The sequence below is a fragment of the Pelodiscus sinensis genome, chromosome 2 (assembly GCF_049634645.1).
Source record: "Pelodiscus sinensis isolate JC-2024 chromosome 2, ASM4963464v1, whole genome shotgun sequence".
In the NCBI taxonomy this organism is placed as follows: Eukaryota; Metazoa; Chordata; order Testudines; family Trionychidae; genus Pelodiscus; species Pelodiscus sinensis.
Genome location: NC_134712.1, coordinates 125,474,845 through 125,499,013, shown reverse-complemented (window position 1 = coordinate 125,499,013; position 24,169 = coordinate 125,474,845).

Genomic DNA, 24,169 nt, shown 5'->3' with positions numbered 1-24,169 from the left:
TATTTAAATCCCCACTTCATTAGCAATTTTGGTCGGCTACATTTGCATCCCTAGTTCAAACTAGGGAGAAAGTGTATCCATACCTTTGCCTACAGAAAGGCTTGTCTCAATGAGCTAAACTTTATGCAAAACATCTTCTTGAGGATACAGGCCCCATATGCCAAAAAATGGAAGTGGAGAGTTTGTTTACAAAGAAGCTCCAAACTGGGTTCAAAATAGAAAATAAGTTTCAAAGTCTTATGTATTCAGAGGCCATAATTAATCAAAGGCTATATTTACACAACATGTCATTTGCAGCAGTGTGTAGTTACATGTTATGAGAGAGTCTGCTGTATCTGCACTGCAGTGTGATGCTATCTTGCTAAAAAAATAGTTCAGATTGAACCTCTGTGGTCCGGGACTCTCTGGTGCGGTAACATTGGATCATAGAAGTTGCTGAACTAGAGAATTCTAGCATAAATGTTGCCAGTGGCTGGGAGCAGAGCCAGATGGCAGGGCCAGCAGGATAGTGGAGTCCACAGGGCATCGGAGCCCACAGCTGGCTGGGAGGGGAGGCTGGTGGGGCTTCTGGAGCCTTCATGGAAGGGCAAGGGAGGCACAGAGCCTGCAGCTGGTGAGTCTGCTGGTGGGGCCACTGCTGCCAGGAGCATAGGGACAGTGGAGCCAGGTAACTGGGGAGAGGAGCCCAGGGGAGAGGCGAGTGCCTCCCCCTGGCCCAGACCTTTCCTGGGCTGGCAAACTCCCTTGTCCAGAACAGGTCAGGTCCCGAGAGTTCCAAACAGGGGAAGTCCAACCAATAGTGCAGACAGGAGGCACAGGAGAGTGGGTAGCAAGGTGGGGAGTCCCTGCTGGGCCAGCTTTAGTGGGGTCAGCAGCAGGGCAGGGAGCCCCAAGGAGAGGAGCCTGGGAGTGGGGGAGTCAGCTGACCTCCCGTGGTCCAGCAAATTCCCTGGTCTGGGACGGCTCAGGTGCTGAGGAGGTCCAAGCTGCATGCTATGGAGACATACCTATAAGTGGCTTAAATGTAGGCATATAAAAATAAGTATCCTTTTGTAGTCTTGTTCATCAATTTAAAGGTCTTATTTTTAGGGTGCTTTGTCTGCTTTGATGCAGGGAGATGTGTTACAATTTTGTTACTCAACAGTAATCAGAGCTGTCTCAGTGGTAAATGTCCTCAGTTCTCCTCCCCTTTGTTTTCTGCTCTGAAATATGTATGCTTAGGCAAATAGATGCCTTTTTGTATTAAATATAGTTCCAAAATATTGTGTGTGTGTGATTCTGAACCCTGGTGCAGTTTAAAGGCTCCTGTACAGAAGAGATAATACTTTACGGCTGGATTTATGTACAGTGCTGTGTACTGTGGTTAATGTAAAAATGCATTGTATGTTCGTAATTAACAGCAAACTCAGCTATTAATGCGTGCCAAATTTTAATAAGCTTTTTCTCAGTGACTATAATGTTTTTAATTATCTGACAGACTGAGAAGATGAGAGGATTATGAGAGGGCAGGTTGGAAGACGTGAAATGGAAACCTGTTGATGGCAATAATTTATCTGCCTGCCTCTAATATTTAAGCTCCCTTGCATTTTTTGTGCAAAATCAAAGTGAGTGTTTACATGTATCATAGAGGAACTTTTCAATCTTTCCTTGGATTTTTCCAGAAAAGGGGGAATGGAGTGTGTGTGCTACAGATGGATGGATATGGATAGCTATAATAGAAATGTATACATTACTTTTCTACAGATCAGCTCATGTGGTTGATTTATCTTATACAGCAAAAAACTTCAGGTGTTCAAAGGTAGCAAATGTTCTTAAAGTGTTATCCTCAATCTCAATTTGTATAAAAAAGGAAAGATCATAGCAACAGACTAACTTCTTTGCTTTTTCTTAATGCATATCCTATCCTCAGTTCCTTATTATCACCCAACCCTAAAAATCTGCACATGCTGATCCTTAGAAATGTGAAAATAAAGATATCAACATGCATTTATGACCGAATGTTTATGGAATATGTCAGCAACAAGGGAAAGGGCCTATGCTAGCAGAGGCTACTTGGATTCAGGCTCTGGCTCATTCTTCTAATGATTCCATCTTGGAACAGAAGTGAACAAGCAGCAGGTAAGACCAGGGCAGAGAACAATCCTATGTTTGTTCTGCTCTTTTCAGAACTGGAGGTGTATCTGATTCTACTCCCTCATTATTATAACCTCAGGGGGTTCATTTTATGTGTATCCTGTGTTCCATTCTATGCCCTCTCCTGCACTCCATCCACTCTCTGCTGTAGCTATGTGCAGCTATGTGTTTAAAAAGCAATAGAGCAATTGAGGGTAGGAGAAGGAAGGATGGCTACTGTTTAGACACAGAGGTTACATCGACACTGCAAGGTTTTTGCGCAAGAAGTCTTTTGAGGAAGAGTTCTTGCACAAAAACTTCTTGCACAAAAACACGTCCACATCTCAAAGTGCATCGCAAAAGTGATGTGCTTTTACACAAGAGAGTGTCCACACTGCGTGGATGCTCTTGCACAAGAAAGCTCTGATGGTCATTCACAGAAGGGCTAACAAAGCACCTGTGCTTTTTCCCTCTGGAGCATCCACGCTTGCCTTTTTGCGCAATAGCTGTAGCACAAAAGGGAGTTATGCCTCATAAAAGGAGGTTTACCTACGCTGGCAAAAGCCCTCTCTTCTGCCATTTTACTACTGATTTACTTGCACAAAAGCGCATTTGAGGTGTGGACACTCCATGGGTTTTGCATGTGTAAACCTTGCAGTGTAGACGTAGCCAGAGAGGACTCTCTTTGGTTTAGCATGCCATTTCTGGTGTTAGAAAATAAGGGTGGGAGGGAATAAATCTTTTCTCAAGGATCATCCAATACAGTAGCACTTTTTCAAATTATAGGAAAACAACAAGGAGTCTTGTGGCATTTTAGAGACTAACAGATTTAGATGAAGTGGATTTTACCCACAAAAGCTTATGCCCTAATAAAACTGTTTCTAATGTGCCGCAGGACTCCTCGTAGTTTTTGCATATACAGATTTATACTGCTGCTCTGCTGACACTTTTCAGATTATGGGGTTCAAGGTCTATGGAGCTCAAATTTCTGTGTAGAAATGTCTTTAATTCAAACCGGCAGACTTTTCATTAGTGTAATTTCACTATGAAAACTACTTTTCTAAACACCAGAATTAAATATATGGCATTTCATCACATTGTTTTATCACTTTGTATGCCTGTATGTCTTGATAAAAACAAAGCCTTCTAATCTGATCTCTTGTGCCCTTTCACAACGTGTCGTGCTTATCGTAAAACAGTGAAGTAGATTGAAAGTCCAAGATTCTGTCTATTAGTCTAGATACTTACATAGAACAGCTGATTGTTTTAGTTAATTCACTTTAGGTTTCAATGTACTATACTGTGAAAATTGCAATTCCAGCGGTATTGAACCTCCTCTATTAGTTAAGGTGTAAGGGGGGTGGAGGATTCCTAAGAGTTTCATTCTATTTAAGTACTTTACTATTTACTTGACAATCTCCATATTTTTCTAATGCAATTCGGACAATGAGGGAGTCCTCTGATCAAATTTGCCACATGCAATTTTCCAGGAACGGTATCTAAAGATTGCGTTGCTAAGTGGATAAATGTTTCTGCTTTATGTTTATAAGTTGAATTTAAATCCTATGGCTGACAGATCGTAGAAGCTTTGAATTGTAGAATCAGGACTCCAATTTTGTCTTATTTAAACTGACCATTTTAACTCCTAACATTTTTCTGTTATGGCTATTTTGAATACTATTGTATCTTCCAATGGCTGAGCTATTCTTTCTGACTTTGCTTTTGTTATAAGTGAAATGCAATCAGTCAGATAAAGAAATGAAACTTGGCACCCTCTTTGAAAGGGGGAAGGGTAAGTTTGAGGTAACTTTTAATGTGAATTTTCTCATTGTGTTAAAACTGAAGAAAAACTTATGCTAAATAACTGTCCTGATCTACTGAACAAATAGCTGCATTTAACTAAGTGCTAAATGTTTCATATTCTCACAGGAATATATCAATGGAATGATTTCCAGCATATGTAGTATTTGGAGGGGGCAGTTTCTGTATAAAATGCAATGGCCAGATTAATAACATGAATAACAGATTTGTGTCCATGAATAAATGACTTTTCTTGTTATTATTTAACATTTATTTCTAGGACTACCTACTAATTGTTATTATAAAATAGCTGATGGAAAACTGAACTTAATGAGTGTTTTAAATTTGTTTAATTCATAATAGTTTGTGCTGCTTCATGACACCAAGGTACCCAGAGTGCTACGTAAACTGTTTTACATGCACCAATATATAATGCCTTATATCTCAATATATAATGCCTTATATCTCAGGTGCTTTAAGACCCTTTTACAAACTCCACAGTATGGTATACAAGTGATTCACAATAGTCATTTTGTCCATCATTTGACTTCTTTGCCATTTCTTTTGTGAAATATAGCTGTGATTGATTAGATACTGTGGTGACCAACACTTTCTAAATTCCTTTGATCAAGGCTGCCATTTCTATGGAGGGTGCTGAATGCCACTCTTACTCATGGCCCATGGGATAAGGTATGTGGCTATACTCCCCTTGTCATGGACTGATCACTACCTGGTCAAGTTGAGATGATCCACCCTCAGAGGCTGATGGATCCAGAGGGTTTCCTGAGGTCCCTGAGGAATTGTTCATCCATTATGGCGAATGGTCCTATAGATGCCCTAGTCGATACATGGAATATTGAGGTAGCCCAGGCAGTTGATATGATTGCTCCTAAGTGCCCTCTTTGGGCTAGTCAAGCCACACTTGCTCCCTGGTTTTCTGGGGAGCTGATGGCAGCAAAATGGTCTGTGCGATGGCTAGAACGCCACTGGAAGAGAACTAGAGCTAAGTCTGATTGACTGAGGGTTAGAGCTGAATTGCGAGCTTATTCCGTGGTGGTGCTGACAGTGAAGAAAAGCTACTTCTCCATTGTATTGCATCCGCACAATGCCTTCCAGCGGAACTGTTTTGAGTAGTGTGGGGCCTATTGCAGTCTGTCACTCATGATGAAATGAAGGAGCTTTTGGCCCCCTGCTGTGATCTGTTTGCTAAGTACTTTGCAGATATGATCGCTTGCATCCGGTTGGATTTGGACTCTGATTGCTACTTAAGTGGGGCACAGAATGTGTTGAGCACATCACCCAGTCATTTTTCTCTAGATCAATTTCAGCTATTGCAGACTGAGGATGTGGACAAGGTGCTTGGAGGAGTGTGACTGACGACGTGCTCACTTGACCCCTGCCCTTTATGGCTTATTAAATCTAGTTGGAAAGGGATGACTGGTTGGATTCACGGGATTATTAATACGTCTTTTAGATCTGGTATGGTTCCCGCCGCCTTGAAAGAGACCGTGATAAAACCATTACTCAAGAAGATTTCCCTGGACCCACATGATTTAAATAACTATAGCCCAATTGCTAATATTCCCTTCTTGGGCAAGGTACTTGAGCAGGCGGTGGCGTTGCAAATCCAAGCTTTCTTGGAAGAAACAGACTACTAAGATCCATTTCAGTCTGGCTTTAGGCCGGGTTTTGGAACTGAAACCACTTTGATCGCCTTGGTAGACAACTTACGCTGGGAGATAGATGGGGGGAGTGCATCCCTGTTGATTCTCTTAGCTCTCTCAGAGGCTTTTGATACCATCAACCATAATATCCTTCTGGGATGCCTGGTTGTCATAAGGAGTTTTGGAGGATGATGCCATCAATATTCACATGACACCCCACTCTATTTCCCTGAGACATCAGAATCAGGTGTGGTGGTGACTGATCTAAATCGGTGTCTGGAGGCAGTGATGGTTTGGATGAAGTCAAACAAGCTGAAGTTGAACCCAGATAAGACTGAGGTCCTGTGGATCAGGAGGCCATCTGTTGAGGAATGTGGCATGGCACCTGTTCTAGACGGGGTTACTCTCCCCCTGAAAGAACAGGTACGCAGCTTGGGAGTTCTCCTGGACCCTTTTTTAATATTTGAAAATCAGATTCCTTCGGTAGCCAGGAGTGCTTTTGGGCAGCTTCATGTGCCCTTGTAGCCAAGAGTGCTAATGGCATATTAGGATGCATTATGAGGAGCATTGCCAGCAGATCCAGAGAAATGATTATTCCCCTTCATTCGGCTCCGGTGAGGCCACATCTGGAGTATTGTGTCCAGTTCTTCCACTCCCCCCCCCCCCACCCGACTATAGAAAGGATGTGGATTCATTGGAGAGGGTCCGGCGGAGGGCGACCAAAATGATTAGGGGGCTGGAGCGCATGACCTATGAGGAGAGACTGAAAGATTTGGGTTTGTTTAGTCTGCAGAAGAGAAGAGTGAAGGGGGATTTGATAGCAGCCTTCAACTTCCTGAAGGGAGGTTCCAAAGAGGATGGAGAAAGGCTGTTCACAGTAGTGACGGATGGCAGAACAAGGAGTAATGGTCTCAAGTTACTGTGGGAGAGGTCTAGGTTGGATATTAGGAAAAACTATTTCACTAGGAGTGTGGTGAAGCACTGGAATGGGTTACCTAGGGAGTGGTGGAATCTCCATCCCTAGAGGTTTTTAAGTCTGTTTGACAAAGCCCTGGCTGGGTTGATTTAGTGGGGATTGGTCCTGCCTTGGGCATGAGGCTGGACTTGATGACTTCCTGAGGTCTCTTCCAGCTCTATGATGCAATGGTTCTATGATCCATTGGAGTTGCATGAAAGGTTTCCAAGGATTTCCCCTTCACCCTCTCTACCTTCCCCTGCATTCTAGGATGTCTGTGAGAGGAGGATCTGTACCTTGATGAGGACGGCAGGTGTATTTTCAATGTTTCAGGGGGTTTTGAGCTCCAGCTGCTTTTTTGCCCCTCTAAAAGGATCTCATCAGGTCTGTTTGCTTCCCCAGGAGTAAAATCTCATCCTACATTATATGCTCATGTTCTCTGCATGCTTCCCTGTCCTCCTGTTCAGTGCAGATAACCTCTAACAGCATGTGCCTCCATGCATTGACTTGTGCTCTGTCAGTGTGGGCTCATTAAACATTTCATCATACGTAAAAAAAAATTTATATATTCCAATGTGCAAAAATCTAACTCATGTAGGTACCACGGACAGGCTTCCAGATACACTTGGGGAAAAAAACCAAGACTACAGAAGGTACATTTTAAAACCCCAGATGATTAACTCTGTTACATTGAATAAAGAACATCATAGCACAAATGCACACGTGTTAGATACAAGGCCAAATTTTGCATTTTAAATTGAACGCCTACTACTAAAGTATAACACACAGCAGAGTGCTGGGCAGCAGAACTCGGTATGCAGGCAGGCATAATAAGTAACACATTAGCAGGGGTTTGAAAACATGCGCTTGCAAACTACAGCCCTCGTTGTTCCTGTGTTCTTGTTTGCACAGGCAGAGAAGGGGGTTGGATTGGAGAGACACAGATGTACAAGGTTATGGTGGGATGCTCTGACCAGCACACCATTGCTGTTCTCTTGGAGGATTCCTTCAAGCCCATCGCAAACAGGGCAGCATACCTGGGGTCACATTATGTTGGGGGTGAGCAAACAGAGATGGATTGGCTCAGTGCTATCAATTACAAAACTTCTCACATTTTGCCCAGGTCACTATGAATGGTATCAGTCTTCTCTGAATCACAGAGCTTGATAGGAAGCAGATGCTACAATAATGTGGCCAGAGACTTGGACTTTATGCTGCTCTGCTTTTTACTGCAGTGATGCCAGATCAGTTATGGCTAGCTTGGCATGGTAAAGTCTCCTACCCTGCAGGACAGAACTAGGCAGGCCTCCCCAGAAACCTGAGAAGGATTGCAGAGTACTTTGATGAGAGCTTTGTAGATATGTGCCTGAAGGATTCCTGCTCCATCTCCAAGTATATTTAACAATTTTTTCTAGGGCACATCCACTGTGTAGCTGGACTGGCCATCAATGTATCCCAATTGTTCAAGACAGAGCAAACATTAAATTCAATTTCATTTAGCCACTGTAATTGTGATTTGTGATTACAAATATGCACTCACTAGAGAGACCTTTCCCACCACCAGGATCTGGCTACAATGAGCCTGGAAGAGGTTTGCTCCAGAGATAGAAAAAGGTCCTGACTGTCAGTGAGAATGGATCTTTCACTTGCTAGCTGAGCATTCTCCAACTCCACATTGACAATGTCCTCTTCGTTGTTGTTTGAGGCTGCCTGAAGAGTCATTGGGAGATGTTCATGGACAGTTCTGGGGAAGTGGTCATGTCCCCACAGAATCTCAAGCAGTTGTTAATAGGAGTGCATATCTGTGGCTTTCACCCAGAGTGTCTGTTTGCCTCCTTTGTCTTCTGGTACACTTGCCTGAACTACTTTATTTTCACATGGCACTTCTGGGTTCCCTAGTGTATCTTTTTTCCACCATGCCCTGTTTGATTTTTGGCATGCCTTTTGCTGGTTTTGCATAAATTCTTTTCCCCATACAGCAATCAGATCTAGTATTTCCTACATACTCAATGCTGGAGCTCATTTGCAATCCTGGGCATTCATGGTCAGATATGCTGCTCAGCTTGCCACACTGACCAAACCAGAAATGAAATCCAGATGTTCCCAGGGATTTTCCTGTGTACTGTAGTGCAGCATTTCTCAAAGTGATCCCTGCACACTTCCGCTCTGAGGTTTTGTCTATACTACGTGTTTTGCCGAAAGAAGCAATGTGAATGAAGCCCAGATTAGCATTTTCTTGCACTTCAATTGCATACTCTTTTTGTTCCATTTTTGAGCAAGGGGTTTTTGCACAAAAACAAACAGTGTGGAAAGAGGCATACGGATCTTGCACAAAAAAGGGTTTTTGCGCGAAAAGGAAATGTCCAAACTGCAAAAACCTCTTGTGCAAAAATGGAATGAAAGAGTATGCAAATGAAGTGTGAGAAAATGCTAATCCACGCTTCATTTGCATTGCCTCTTCCAGCAAAGAATATAGTGTAGCCATAGCCTGATGAAGCTGCAACAGGGCTGCTCCATTTTGTTTACTTACTGGCTCCACAGCCACACAACCTCGCAGCTCCCAATGGCTGGAATTCACCGTTTGTAGCCAAGGGGAGCCGTGGGAAGCAGAGTGACCTGGGCCTAGCCACATGAAAGTTCCCCTACTGGCCAGAAGGTAGCCTCAACTGAAATAGTGCTAAAAGGATAGCTTCACACTGGTTTGTTTCAAAAAAGTGTCTTTGTTTTCAATTGCATTAAACTGATATGACTGCATATCACCTGTGAAAGCATTGTCAGTGTTCTCATGTCAACACACTCCTATAATGTATAGCAGTCATAAATCGGTGCTTTTAATCTGACATATGCCTTCATGTGAGGAATTTTCTCCTGCTGTGATTTGAACCTTGCGCTCTTGATTTCAAATGCAGCTGTCCTCCATTCAGCTCAATCTCATATCCTTTATAAAAGCATATGTCCAATATACTTATTTCAGGACTAAAAAGTATATAGTTTTTTCCCCTTAGTGCCTATTATGTATAAGTGAGTTCAGAATCAGCACATGTACATTAGATTTGACAGAAATTTTAGCAGAATGGGGACACCCCCATAGTTGATTAACTTTCATAGTTAATCTAGCTTCTCTGAATGAGTCCTGCATATCAGCTCTCCTCTCCTAGTGTTAAATTTTCCATTTAAAAAATGTACACTCTATCCATTTACTGATTAGTGGCATCAGTTCTCTCTAACCTCACTCTTCTATGTGCAAATATATAAACAGACAACATTCTAAGGCCCTCATACCTTCTATTTGGTCTTTTTCCTCTACTCTGGTGCTTTCCTACTAATATTTTTTTAATGTGTAGTCAGCCTAGGGGTGTGTCTAGACTACATGCCTCCTTCGACGGAGGCATGTAGATTAGCCAGATTGGAAGAGGGAAATGAAGCCGCGATTAAAATAATCGCGGCTTCATTTAAATTTAAATGGCTGCCCCGATCTGCCGATCAGCTGTTTGTCGGCAGATCGGGGCAGTCTGGACGCGATGCCCCGACAAAGAAGCCTTTCTTCATCGACACAGGTAAGCCTGGTTTCACGAGGCTTACCTGTGTCGATGAAGAAAGGCTTCTTTGTCGGGGCATCGCGTCCAGACTCCCCCGATCTGCCGACAAACAGCTGATCGGCAGATCGGGGCAGCCATTTAAATTTAAATGAAGCCGCGATTATTTTAATCGCGGCTTCATTTCCCTCTTCCGATCTGGCTAATCTACATGCCTCCGTCGAAGGAGGCATGTAGTCTAGACACACCCTAAAGGACCACTTGCAGACACCTTATTGTAGCTTTTGGATGTGCTAATGCTTGTCTTTGGCCTGCATTGAGAAACCATTTCCTTTCCATGAAATTTCTGAGCTGACAGCCCTGGTTGGTACTTGTGTTCTTTTTTCTTCTAAATTGTGAGGACTTTTATACAGACTGTCATCACTCTTCAGACGTGGGGACATTCCTGTTTCCCAACCCAAAGATATTACATAAAACTGTCCAATCTTTCCTGGACACACATGATGTTAGAGCCTAATAGGGCCATTTCTGTGTCAGCCAGAGAAGATAGCTTAAGAAGCATGAACCATGTTCTCACCCAGTGAGTTGTCTGCTTCCTTGCTGAATCCCCATGTCCCCATCACCCTTGAAACTTATCTATATTTCAGTCCATGACACTGCTCCCAGTCAGAGTTCTGCTTTGGGCATAGACATGGTGCTTGATGTTGTGCAAACACAATGAAAAAAATGCTCCATGACTGAAATGTTGATCATGTTTGTTTCCCCTTTTTAGTTAATGATTTTGGTTCATCTGTTTTTATGATTATTAGGACTGAGTGCTTTTGCATTGTTTCACATGCCCAATGTAGTTCACCTCTGTCAAACTAAATTGATGTAACAAAATGTGTGTGTTCCTCTTAATGTGCTATATGAATTAATCAAAAGAGTTACACAAAGCTGGAAGTATAACAAGTCCATTTCAATGTCAATGTGAAGAGATTGTTCCCAGGGATTTTATGAATCTATATGAAAGTATTTATAGTCTGTTGCTCAGAAAAGGTTAAATGAGGACACAATCCAGATTATTGTGTTGTGTTAGAATTTAAAGCTAGGCAGCACATCTATACAGCAGGGCTAAAGCCAAAATAAGCTACGTAACCTGAGCTACGTCAATTGAGTAGCTCAAGTTGAAATAGCTTATTTAGGTTTTTGGTGCATTGTACACTGCAGAAAGTCTAAGATACAGCACTCTTCCTCCAACTTCCCTTACTCTTCGTAAAATGAGGGTTACAGGGGTCAGAGTAAGAAGTCCTCCAGCTCGACATTATTTTGATGCTATGTTAAAATAACTACTTGTAGAGGCTACGTGGACTATACGTAGGAGGCTGAAGAAATTACTTATTGCTTTAAAAATAATGCAGAGGGCAAGACTGTTTTCATGTTGATACCTCATAGCAACATTAAAAAAGTTGGTGCCCTAACAATAGGTTTCTGTATGATTAGTTCTAATTGCAGAAAAAAGGGGACACAAATCAAATGCATCTGAAATTAAATGTTCTAAAATTGTGCTGTTTTCAACAACGTTCAGGTTCTGAGTTTTAAGTGAGAGGACTGTAAATTTGCAATGCATATTTGCACATTTAAGTTGATTTTAGTAGGGTTCTGGAGTAAGGGGAGATCAGTTATACTTCAAACATTTTAGATGCAGCACTACCTTGAATTAAAAGCAACTGTGCTACTTAATTGTGGGTAGTTTTAAAATTGCCTGTTAGTCCTGTGTTGACATTACAAGGCTCTTCTAGTATTCCTGTTACTGTTTTCTCCTGGGGTATGTCTAGACTACATTGTTTTTTCAAAAAAACTTGCCCTTTTTTCGAAAAACTTCACCTGTGTCCACACTGCAATTGCGTTCTTTAAAAATTAAATTGAAAGAACGTGGGGGCTTTTTTTGACATTGTTCTTCTTCATAATTTGAAGTTTAACACATTTTTTGAAAGAGCTCTCTCAAAAAAAAGGTGTTTGTGGATGCAGAATAGGGACATTTTTTGAAAGAAGAGGCAATAAAAAAAGCACAGCTGCCCTGGTGGCCATTCTGTGAATAGCAATCAAGGCTTTCTTTTGAGAGAATGTCCATATAGTCTGGATGCTCTCTTTCGAAAAAGCAGATCTCCTTTTTTATCTGGTTTTGAGGTGTGGATGCTCTCTTTCAAAAGAAGCTTGCAGTCTAGATGTACCCCTGGGCAATTAATAGAAAGTGTGCTTCATAGACTTTGAACAGCAGCACCTACTTTTGTGTGGACCCTTCTTTTAAAAGAACGTGTCTCTTGTAAATGGCACATAGGCATGCACATAGGCATGTAACACAAAAAGTGATGGGAGGTTACATATGTATGTCTTTATTTAATTGTTACCCCCACCCCAACATGTTCTGTCTGTGTAATATTGTCTGGTTTTATATTATCTGGTCTTACAGGTTTCACAAGATGTAAAGTTATGTAATGGTATAATTTTATTGGCTATCCTGTGAAATGTGCAGTATATAAAAGCTGTAAGTCATTTGGTTTATTGTATTTTATTATTTTTACAAATAATAATAAACAAAATTTATCATGAGATTATAAGATTTTTTTTACATAAAGGCTATGCTCCAGGAATGATTTGGGGGAAGTTTTATAGTTTGTACTATACAGAAGGTCAGACTAGATGATCACAATGGTCCCTTCTGTCCTTGTAATATTAATCATGTTGGCATTCTGCGGATAAATACACATTTAGGAAAAGTGCTTTGGAATAGCCTTTGCTTGTTGTTCTCATAACCCATATAACTTGTATGCTAAGCACTGCAGGAAACTTTCAATCCCTAAAAGGATATGCTGCAAAGAGGAGGGAAAAAATGCTTCTTCTGTTATATGATTCAATCCTCAAATCGCCATTCTGGATCTCAAGAGTACATCTTTCCTGATCAATGGCAGTGAATCAAAGAGGAAAGTGAAACGGCAATGATAACTTGCACTGCATAAATGTTTCCCAATCATTACAATGCTAGAAATGCTGCTTCACTAAGAACTCGACAATAAAATGAGTAAAATTACATACTCACCGGTGTGCCTTGGGAATCCTCCAGGAATAAACCTAAACTAATCTATAGAATGGTACTGAAAGTCCCAATCATAAATGAGATATGTTAGTCTGATCTGGCTGAAACAAAAGAAAGAACTATGCAGCACTTTAAAGACTAACAAGATGATGTATTAGCTGATGAGCTTTCGTGGGCCTTATCACCTAATAAACCACCTTGTTAGTCTTTAAAGTGCTGCATGGTCCTTTCTTTTGTTTCAGCTAGATCAGACTAACACGGCTACATCTCTTATTACTTAGATTATATTTAGCACACTTTCACTTAATAATTTAGAACAAAAAAGACAGGATATAACTCAGGGATAGGCAACAAAGAATGGTAACCCACCAGGATTAGTCCCATTGGGTAGAAAGAAAGATTAATCTAAATAATCTATACAGAAGCCTCTGGAACCCCACAAGCTTGGTTCCTTAATTCATGAACTATTGAAACTCATTTACAAATCTTTTGTCATTGAATGAATATATTGTCTCATACTACAAAACTAGAATGTATAATCCCTACTCCATTAAGAGATATCTTTATCTTAATTAAAATTATCTTTAGATAGGTTATTCCTCAAAAATAATTTTATCAACAAAATCTGATTTAAATAAAAAATATTTTTTTTATTTGTATACACCCTGGATAGTTGTTGGAGTTGATCAGGGTCCATCAGAAAGTCTGTAATAATGTTATTCAATTCTCTAATGTAAGATGGATGGTAGAGTGATTAGAATAGTGAGAAACTTAAGCAGAATGTTCATTTTATTGTATTAACTCATGCCCACTTGCTCAACTAGAGAGTATGACATCTTTTTGTATCACTAGTTAGTTGAGAGAATACAGGATCTGCATTTTTATACCTAGGTGCTTGATTGCATTAGCTAATCTATGGAAATTCCACTGAGGAAGAAGCCAGAAGATTTCCAAAATTTCAACTTGTAAATGTCTTTTGGACCAAATTTTTGAATTTGCTATAGGAAGGCTAGAATAGCGGCTTCAGGTTTGGAGATATACAAAAGTGCATCATCTGTATATAACATTAATCTATATTTTCAGATGTATGATTTAGATATTTGGATGAACACCTGTAGTTATTGCTGGATGCTCAGAAGAAAATAGAGACAGTGGGCATCCTTTACAATGAAGAGACTTAGGGTCTCTGAGGTCACATTGTAGGTTTTTATGTGAGAGGGTGATTGAGACTATAACAGTTGGATCCTTTACTAATATTTTGACATCACTATTAATAATTGAAATTGCCCTCTAATTGTAATGTAATGTGGCATCTCTTCTGTTTTAGGAATAACTGATGTAAGGGGTTCCCTTATAAGAGGAAACTTTTCCTCTAGGAGTGAATCATTAAACATATTAAGCATCTTGTCAGGCAGAAGGTCAAGGAGGTGTCTACAGAATTTACCTGGAAAATCATCTGGCTTCAGAGAATTTCTTGACTTCCATATTCTTAATTACCACTATTAATTCATACATCATGCCAGAGTTTCTATTCTGGGCTGCTATAATTTGCAGTAATGTAATTTTTTTAAAAATAATAATCCAAAAATTGAAGGGTTTGTGTCTAATGTGTATGGAAATTAAGGAACTCTTTATTAATAAAATCTTTAGGTGATGAGCCATGTTTATGGCTGTGATTCTGCTTGCAGAGGCCTTTTATATTCATGTATATGCCAGCAACTTGACTGCTTTTCCACCGTATTTTCAGAAGTCCTGCCTGAGTCAAAATAGGACAAATTCAGTCATTAACATGTGCAGTTTGAGTTTATATCTAAAATTAATTAGCAATAACCAAATACCTTGAGATGGGACTATGGCATAAGAGAAATCTCACTTCTACTTTTTTTTTTTTCCTAACGGGCTATCGTTTTCTCCAGCTTCTCCCTTCTTGGCACATATAAACTTTATAATTCTACCATTCAAATAAATTTGAATGTCTCCAACAGTAGCTTGCTAGAAGATGTTGAGGATATGTTTGTTTCCAGGAACATGTCAAATGCTTTTTTGAGTACAATTTTGAAATGAGGATATAATGAAAGGGAGGTATTAATTCTCCATCTACATAAATCCTTCTTATCTTGGTCTGTTGCTACTTGAGGAGTAGGTTGCATGATCAGAGACAGCAGTTTTATTAGTGGAAGAGTCAATTACAGAATTAACTAAGTCCATGGAGACCAAAAATAAATGTCTGTGGAACAATGAGCCATTTATTGGAAAATAATACGAATAGTCCCTGCTAACTGGATATATGAACTGCCAGATATCACAGTTTACAATATGCAACTCCAGAACCATTCTAGTTTGGTTATCTTATGACATTAAGAATGAGATTTTTTCACAAAATGTAAAGCACTTCATTAAAATCTCAAACAAACATAGTATGGATATAAGGTTATCCATACAATTTAGAGTATTTAAAAAAGAAAAAAAAGGGTTTCAGTGTCATCAACTTTAATCCCATACATATTAGCAGAGCTCGACAAATCACTGAATCTATTCACCCGTGGTAAGTAGATTTCAGCCAGTCGTCCCATTCACCAGTGGTGTGTGCATGCGCAATGCGGGTCTTGCACATGCGCAGTGCGGGGCTGGTGAGTAGGTTTCACGGCAGTTTATCAGGCCCTGCATATTAGCAATGATTAGTTCAGATCTGTTTTCTGTTTAAGGATTTGAAGTCTGCTTTGATTGTCTGAAATTAACTCTGAAGCTACATTTGCACTACAAGTTTTCTCGGCAAAAAATATATTAATGAGGGACTCATTCGCATGAGTTGTGATCTCATTTGCATATTTTCTGCTGATCCATTTTTGTGCTAGGTTTTTTACGCAAAAACAAGCAGTGTGGAGATTTTCTTTTTGCGCAAAAACCCCTTTTTCTGCAAGATCGGTATACCTCCTTTTTTGGGGCTTAATCTTGCAGAAAAAGGGTTTTTTTGCGTAAAAAGAAAATGTTTTATGCAAAACCCCCTTTTTCTGCAAGATCCTTATGCCCCAAAAAAGGAGGTATACTGATCTTGCAGAAAAAGGTATTTTTGTGCAAAAAGAAAACACCCACACTGCTTGTTTTTGAGCAAAAACCCTAGCACAAAAACAGATCTGCAGAAAATATGCAGATGAGATCGGGACTCATGCAAATGAGTCCCTCATTAGCATATTTTTTGCTGAGAAAACTTGTAGTGTAGCTGTAGCCTGAGACTATAAACTGCCTGTGGACTCTGGAACAGGAGACCTACTCTTCTGGATCTGCATGAGAAACAGCAAGACACTCCTTTTCTAACATGGTCACAATTTAATTTGCAGCCTCATTTGCAATCAAGTGTGTCTCTTGCAAAAGCACTACAACTGCCTTCAGGCCTGCTGACGGGGGCCTGATGACTCAAAAGGGCTCGGGGTCTGTCAGCCCTTTAAGTCACTGCCAGAGCTCTGGTCAAAGTGCTCTGGGCAGCGCTGAGGGCTGTTTTGGGGGAGGCACAAGCAGAAACTTCAAGCAGAAACTAAGGCTTCCTGAGGCTAGCCCCAGCCCTGCCACTTCTGCCCATGACCCCACCCCTTCCAGGAGTGCAAAACTGCTGCCCTCCCCCATCCTTGCCTAGGGGTCCAGAAAGACTGTTGCCTCCCTGCCTGCTTTTATTGGGTATCTTTTTTTTCCCTTTTAATTGGATTACTGAGACTCTTTATTTTCAGGAAATAAAATTCAGATCCATTTGACTGTTCAAAATTATATTTGTGTATGCAGTCATATAAATGAAGGTGAGGGATTGTTTGTGTCATTTCGCTTTATTACATCCCTTCCTAATCATTACCCATAAACCCATGAAGGAGGGAACCTATGAACAAAATGTCTGACACTTATTCCACAGATACTGAATAATCTTGTCAGAGGTTTGCCATGTGCCAGACCTCCAGGAAATAAGGACTGGACTCTGGGGAGAGTGAGAGAAAAGCACCAAAAGACAAGTTAAAGCTAAAGATAAAAATATACATATAACATACACACAATATGCATATTGTGATCTTCTATGCTTAGTACCAAGCATAGTAGATCACAATAAAAAGGTATCAATTATATGAAACATTTAATAATATTAAAAAATAAATGGTAAGTTGCAGATGGGTCATGTCTAAGAACGATACCATCTAGGCTGCGAGCTCTCCTAATATGCATTATTTTATTTGTTTAAACATACGTCCTATTTTTCCATACCTCATAGTTGTTATATTCCAAGGAGATAAAAAGGGAGCTCACCGTTCACATGTATTTTATTTCTTAATTTGATATTTCAAGAATATGACTGTATTAGTTCCTAACTTGTAAATATTTGTTTGCTAAATTAAACGACTTGGCCATTGAATAAGACATATGTTGTGGGGATTACTTTCCCAGGACCACATGAACTCCCTCCCTTTTGGTTTACAACCAACCATTCAGGTTCCTTTCAACATATTAAATAAACATCTAGCTAACAAAGGAGAGATATAACAGCTCTTCCAAATTCTATACTGCTGCACTGAAGAATACAGCAAACAATTCAATTGAACGGACTCTTCTATATTAACTTCATACTTTAGGTTCATGTATACTCAGGTTTGACTGTATAGAAGGTAATAAGGCTGGGAATGTTGAGGGAGAGTTCAGTGTGGGGATGGGGATGGGGCAGCAGGGGGATGAGACAAGGAAGTTGGGAGTGAAGGGGAACATAAAGATGGGGAAAGCAATAAGTTGAGAGGGAATAAGTGAAAGGTGATAAGGAAGACATATCATTGTCCATGTAATGCATGTCAATAGTTTCCTCTGCTCCTTTGGCTCTTACTTATTCCTCAACTCCTGTACAGCTTTCCATGATGTTTTTCGGAGAGGAGAGGCATCTCTCTCTCACTTCCAGCACCTGAGATGTCAAGCTGCCAGATTTGAGGACCTTCAGAAGTAAGATGTGACAGCACAGTAGGCTCTCTTTTGGCATCAATTTAAAATGGGAGCCTTCATATTTCTACATACCAACAGAGCTGCACTGCCCCCTAAAGATCTCATGGGTGTATGCCAGTGACAAGCTAGCAAAGGCCTTATTATATAATCACAAACAAATGTTTCCTGTTGATCTGTCTATTTAGGGACGTTGTGAGATGTTTAATTAATTATCTAACTCAAAGATAGGAGCAAAGGCACTTGATACTGCTAGTACACACTTTTAAATAAATCTGTTTCACAATCAGTAAACATATACAATCAATTTTGGATGAGGTGTTCTCTTAAATCTCCCTTTGGCAGCGCTTCATATTCAGACATTTGACAAGAACTCATATATATGTACCCAAAGTTATTAAGGTATAACCTTAGGGCAGAAGAACCAAAATAAATAAATTAGCCAAAGTTACGGGATAAGTTCGTAAGTGCTGTTAGGACGGGCATAAAAAACTTGACATAGCTTCTGTTCTATTTTAAAAAAAAAATCTTCTACTTGTTACTTTTGAAACACATGCTCTTCTACCCCAACCTTGACATAAAATTGAGCTGGAAACTATAAATATTTGAACTGTCTGTGACTTGTTACTTCTTAACATGTTCCCTGGATGTTCTAAGGGATCTTCTCAGGGCACTCTGTTCAACCTTATAGGTTTGGTGGGGTTTTTTGTTTAGTTTAGTTTTGTCATAAGCCAACTGCATTGTTTTTATTTACTTACTTTTCACAGTAAACCTGAGAAATTTGACATTCAGTATACAAGGTTTGGCATTAGAGGCTGTCTTAGGAGCCAGGGACTTATTTGCTCTCTCTAAATCAAATTTCATACCATCTGGCAGGCTGAGCCCTACTGAAAGGAGCCAGGGAACACATATCTAGAGGGTTTCCTTTTTCTACCCCATCAGATACTCAATATAGTTCTCTGGTTATTACAGCAAGACAGTGGCTTGACATCTGCCACATTAGATTTAAGAGAAGATAAGTCTGAATCTTCTCTGCACCTGTGCAGAGAGCCCTTCTATCTGATCTCTCAATGGTCAAATATTTGAGGCCTCACTGCTTGGCAAGTTTCCTACTCTTTTGAAGCAATTTCTTTTCAGTCAAGTATTTTGTTAAAAACTTGAAAAATCATTATTATTTCATTATTTCTGGCAACCCCCAAATTCTTTTTTATTATGAGCTGCCTTATTTTTTTTTCTTTTACAGTTATTCTGAAAAATGTGTCAATCTCAGTGCATTGTTTGGCATTTGAAGCAGGCTGAGGAGCCAGATGCCAAGCTGTTCTTTTTCAATCAAATTTAAAACCGTCTGGAAAGAGGAACAGTTTTGAAAGGCTCTAAGTCCTAATTCTAGCAGATTGACTTCTTTTCCTTCTTTAGGTACCCCCAGAATTCTCACATTATTGTAGTGAGACCTTACCTGGAGGAGGTCTATTCGTCTGTTAGAGAAGGTGAATTTGAGAACAAGACACACCCTGTACTTGATCATTACTGGTGATATTCTCTGTTCTGCTTTATTCCTCCCTCCCATCAGCACTTGCAGAGAGAAATGAAGAAGATGGCAGGTGAGAGAAATGATGTATTGTAACTTTAAAATCTACAATGTCTACAGCAAGGCCATCATAGACAAAATGTCCTCAGTAGCAGCCATCTCTTCTCTGATCCTTGTTTTTTAGCTACTTGCAGAATGTCCAGTAGACAATTTTTTCCCCTGATGACATTCCAAAGTTTTGAAGGGCCAAGGGGCAATCAGGACCATAGACTCTGGGTGGAAATGAATATTAGCACTTGTGAACAGGTGATTGCAAACAGGGAGTTTAGAGAGGGAGTTCTCCAGGTAAGCGAGAGGGAAGGGGGCAAGATACTCTTGCCTTTACTTTAAACCTTTTTTTAGGACAGCAGGTATGGATAGTAATAGGTCTGCTGTTGTTACCTGCACAACATGTGCCATGTTTGTCTTCCTCCCAGAAGAAAGAAGGCAAATCTGGTTACCATTTTAGAGGAAAAAATTAGAGGACTGGAGGCCCAAGTGTTGACCCTATGCTCGATCAGAGAGGATGAAGACTTCCTAAATAGAAGCCAGCATTTAATCCTACAAGCAAGGAAAATGGAAGAGCCAGAGAGGGCAGTACAGGATGAGGAAGAGAACTGGCAGCATGTAACTTCTAGAAGGAAAAAAAGGCCAGGACATGAATCCCCCATTGCTACAGAGGTAAGTAATCGCTTTCAGCCTCTCTCCACAGGTTCTGCGATGGTGAATGCTTTGGAAGGGACCTCACAAGGAAGAAATCGGAAGGGAACCACTTCTACTGGAAGGCATGGGATGTAAAGTCCTAGGGATGGGGGTTCCACAACCACCACCCCCAAAAGAAGATGACAGGTGATGGTGGTCGGGGACTCCCTCCTAAGAGGGACTGAGCCATCCATCTGCCATCTGGACCTGGAATCTCGAGAGATGTGCTGCTTACGGGGAGCTCAAATTCAGGATGTAACAGAGTCTTACAAAACTGATCAAACCTTTGGATCATTGCCCCTTCCTGCTTCTCCATGTGGGAACTAACAATATGGCAAAGAATGATCTTGAGTGGGTTACTGTGGATTACATAAGTTGGGAAGGGTATAAACTGTTCAGGAAGAACAGGCCAGGGAGAAAAGGAGAAGGAGTTGCACTGTATGTAAGAGAGCACTAGGATGGCTCAGAACTCCCGTATATAGAGGGAGAAAAGCCTGTTGAGAGTCTATGGGTCAAGTTTAGAGGTGTAAGCAACAGCAGTGATGTTGTGGTTAGTGTCTGCTACAGGCTACTGAATCAGGTGGATGAGGTAGGTGAGGCTTTCTTCGGACAATTGAGAAAAGTTTCCAGATCAGAGGACCTGGTTCTCATGGGGGACTTTAATCACCCTGGGTATGTCTACACTAGCTCGTTAATTCGAGCTAGGAAAGCAAATCAGGCAACCGGAGTTGCAAATGAAGCCTGGGATTTAAATATACCGGGCTTTATTTGCATGTTCCCGTCCGGCCGCCGTTTTTAAATCCCCCTTATTTCGAACGAACTGCCCGTGGCTACACGCAGCAGTTTAAAGTTAATCCGAACTAAGTCCTTAGTTCAGATTAACTGTTACATCTCATTCCTCATGTAGCTGCGGGCAGTTTGTTCAAACTAAGGGGGATTTAAAAATGGCGGCCGGACAGGAACATGCAAATAAAGCCCGGGATATTTAAATCCCGGGCTTCATTTGCAACTCTGGTTGCCTGATTTGCCTACCTAGCTCGAATTAACGAGCTAGTGTAGACATACCCCTTGACATCTTCTGGGAGACCTATATGGCAGTACACAGACAATCCAGGACATTTTTGGAGAATGTTGGGGATAACTTCTTGGTACAAGTGCTACAGGATCTGACCAGGGGCTGTGCACTGCTTGACCTGCTGCTCACAAACAGGGAGGAACTAATAGGGGAAGTAGAGGTGGATAACAATCTGGGAAGCAGTGAACATGAGATTTCAGGATCCTGAAGAAAGGGAGTAGCAAAATACACACCCTGGACTTCAGAAAAGCAGACTTTCACTCCCTCAGAGACCTGATGGAAAAAATCCCCTGGGATGCTAACATGAAGGGGAAAGGAGCCCAGGAGAGCTGGCAGTATTTTAAAGAAGCCTTATTGAAGGCACAGAAAGAAACCATCCCAATGTGTAGCAAGAGAAGCAGATATGGTAGGAGACTGGACTGGCTTACCGGGAAAATCCCTGGTGAACTTAAGCACAAAAAGGGAGCTTATAAAAAGTGTAAACTTGGACAGATGACTAGGGAGGGATATAAATGTATAGCTCAAGAATGCAGGGGAGTTATCAGGAAGGCGAAAGTACAATTGGAATTGTGACTCGCAAGGTATGTGAAGGATAACAAGAAAGGTTTCTACAGGCATGTTAGCAAGAAGAAGGTGATCAGAGAGGATGTGGGTCCCCTACTGGGTGAGGGTGGTAACCTAGTGACAGAAGATGTGGGGAAAGCTGAAGTACTTAATGCTTTCTTTGCCTCCGTCTTCACGGACAAGGATAGCTCCCAGATTAATGCACTAAGTGACACAATATGGGATGAAGGTGGACAGCCCTTGGCGGGGAAAGAACAGGTTAGGAACTATTAGGTTGCATTAAGAGGCGCATTGCCAGCAGATCCAGAGATGTGATTATTCCTCTTTATTCGGTTCTGGTGAGTCCACATCTGGAGTATTGTGTCCAGTTCTGGGCCCCCAATTACAGGAAGGATGTGGATGCATTGGAGAAGGTCCAGTGGTGGGCAACCAAAATGATTAGGGGACTGGAGCATGTGACCTATGAGGAGACGCTGAGGGAGTTGGGTCTGCAGAGGAGAAGAGTGAGGGTGGATTTGGTAATAGCCTTCAACTTCCTTAAGGGAGGTTCCAAAGAGGATGGAGAAACTACTATGAACAGCCTGATGGATGGCAGAACAAGGAACAATGGTCTCAAGTTGCCATGGGAGAGGGCGGCATTTTCAGGCTCTGGAGGTCGATTTCAGCCTCTGCAGTCCAGGGCATAATTTTCAGCTGCAAAACTCAATAATGGCCATCCTGGCCCACGGGAGCGTTTTCGGGCTCCAGAGGTCGATTTTGGCCTCCACGGCATGGGACGTCATTTTCGGCTGGAAAAGTTGATTGTGGACTCTACGGCCTGGGATGGCATTTTTGAGCTCCGGAGGTCAACTTCAGCCTCCATGGCCCGGGGTGTCGTTTTCAGCTGTAAACGTCGATTTTGGGCATCGTGGCCCAAGTTGGATATTAGGAAAAACTATTTCACTAGGAGGGTGGTGAGGCACTGGAATAGGTTACCTAGGTAAGTAGCGGAGTCTCCATCCCTAGAGGTGTTTAAGTCTTGGCTGGACAAAGCCCTGGCTCGGTTGATTTAATTGGGATTGGTCCTGCCTTGGGTAGGTAGCTGGACTTGATGGCCTTCTGAGGTCTCTTCCAGCTCTATGGTTCTATGATTCTATGATTTGGCTTTGGAGCTCAAGGGATCTGTTCCCCCTGCTACACAGCAGCCCCCAGAGTAAAAAAATCCCAGTCTTGATTTTAAAATGCCAGTGATGGAGAATCCACCATGACCCTTCCTAAATTGTTTCAGTGGTCAATAGTCCTCATTGTTAAAAATGTATGCCTCATTTCTAGTGTAAATTTTTTAGCTTCAAATTCCAGACATTGGGTCATGTTATGCATTTCTCTGAAGAGTCCTGCATTAAAGCCCTGGCTCAAATTATTTAGTTAGGTTATTTAGGTTGGTTCTGCTTTGGGTAAGGGGCTGGACTAAATGACCTCCTGACATCTCTTCCTGCCCTGGGATTTTATAATTCTATGAAATATTTTTACCCATGGAAATACCAAGAGACTAATCCCGTCACCCATAACCCTTCTCTGCGTTAAGCTAAATATATTGAGCACTTTGTGTATGTCACTACAAAGCAGGCTTTCTAATCCTTTAAGCATTCTCATGACTCTTTCCTGAACCCTTTTTAATTTTATCAACATCATTCCTAAATTGTAGATTCCTGTAACTGGACACAGTATTCCAGTAGAACAGAACAGAAATATGTATTAAACACTCCTGCCTTTTCTGCATGTATTATTGATAATTCTACCATTTCCATCTGGCAGTAGACCAGTGGCACTGATAGGATTTTTTTTGCTCTTAATATACTTTAAACCAGGTCTACTTGACTTTGGAAGCCCCAGGAGCCACAATCATGCTCACAGAACATGCAGTTGCACATACGTGCAAATATATATGCAAATGTATGCAAATATATATGCAAATGTATGCAAATAGCTTCTTTCAAGCTGACAGGCATGAATACAAAGTTTAAGGCAAGACTATGCAACACATAGGCTCCGTTTAAGTAAGTTCTTACGATATTAATAAAATGCAATATTTACCTGATTTCTACCCATATGACAGCACTTTTAATGAGTAATGACAGTCCAGGAATTTAACTACTAAAATGGATATCAACTGAAGATCA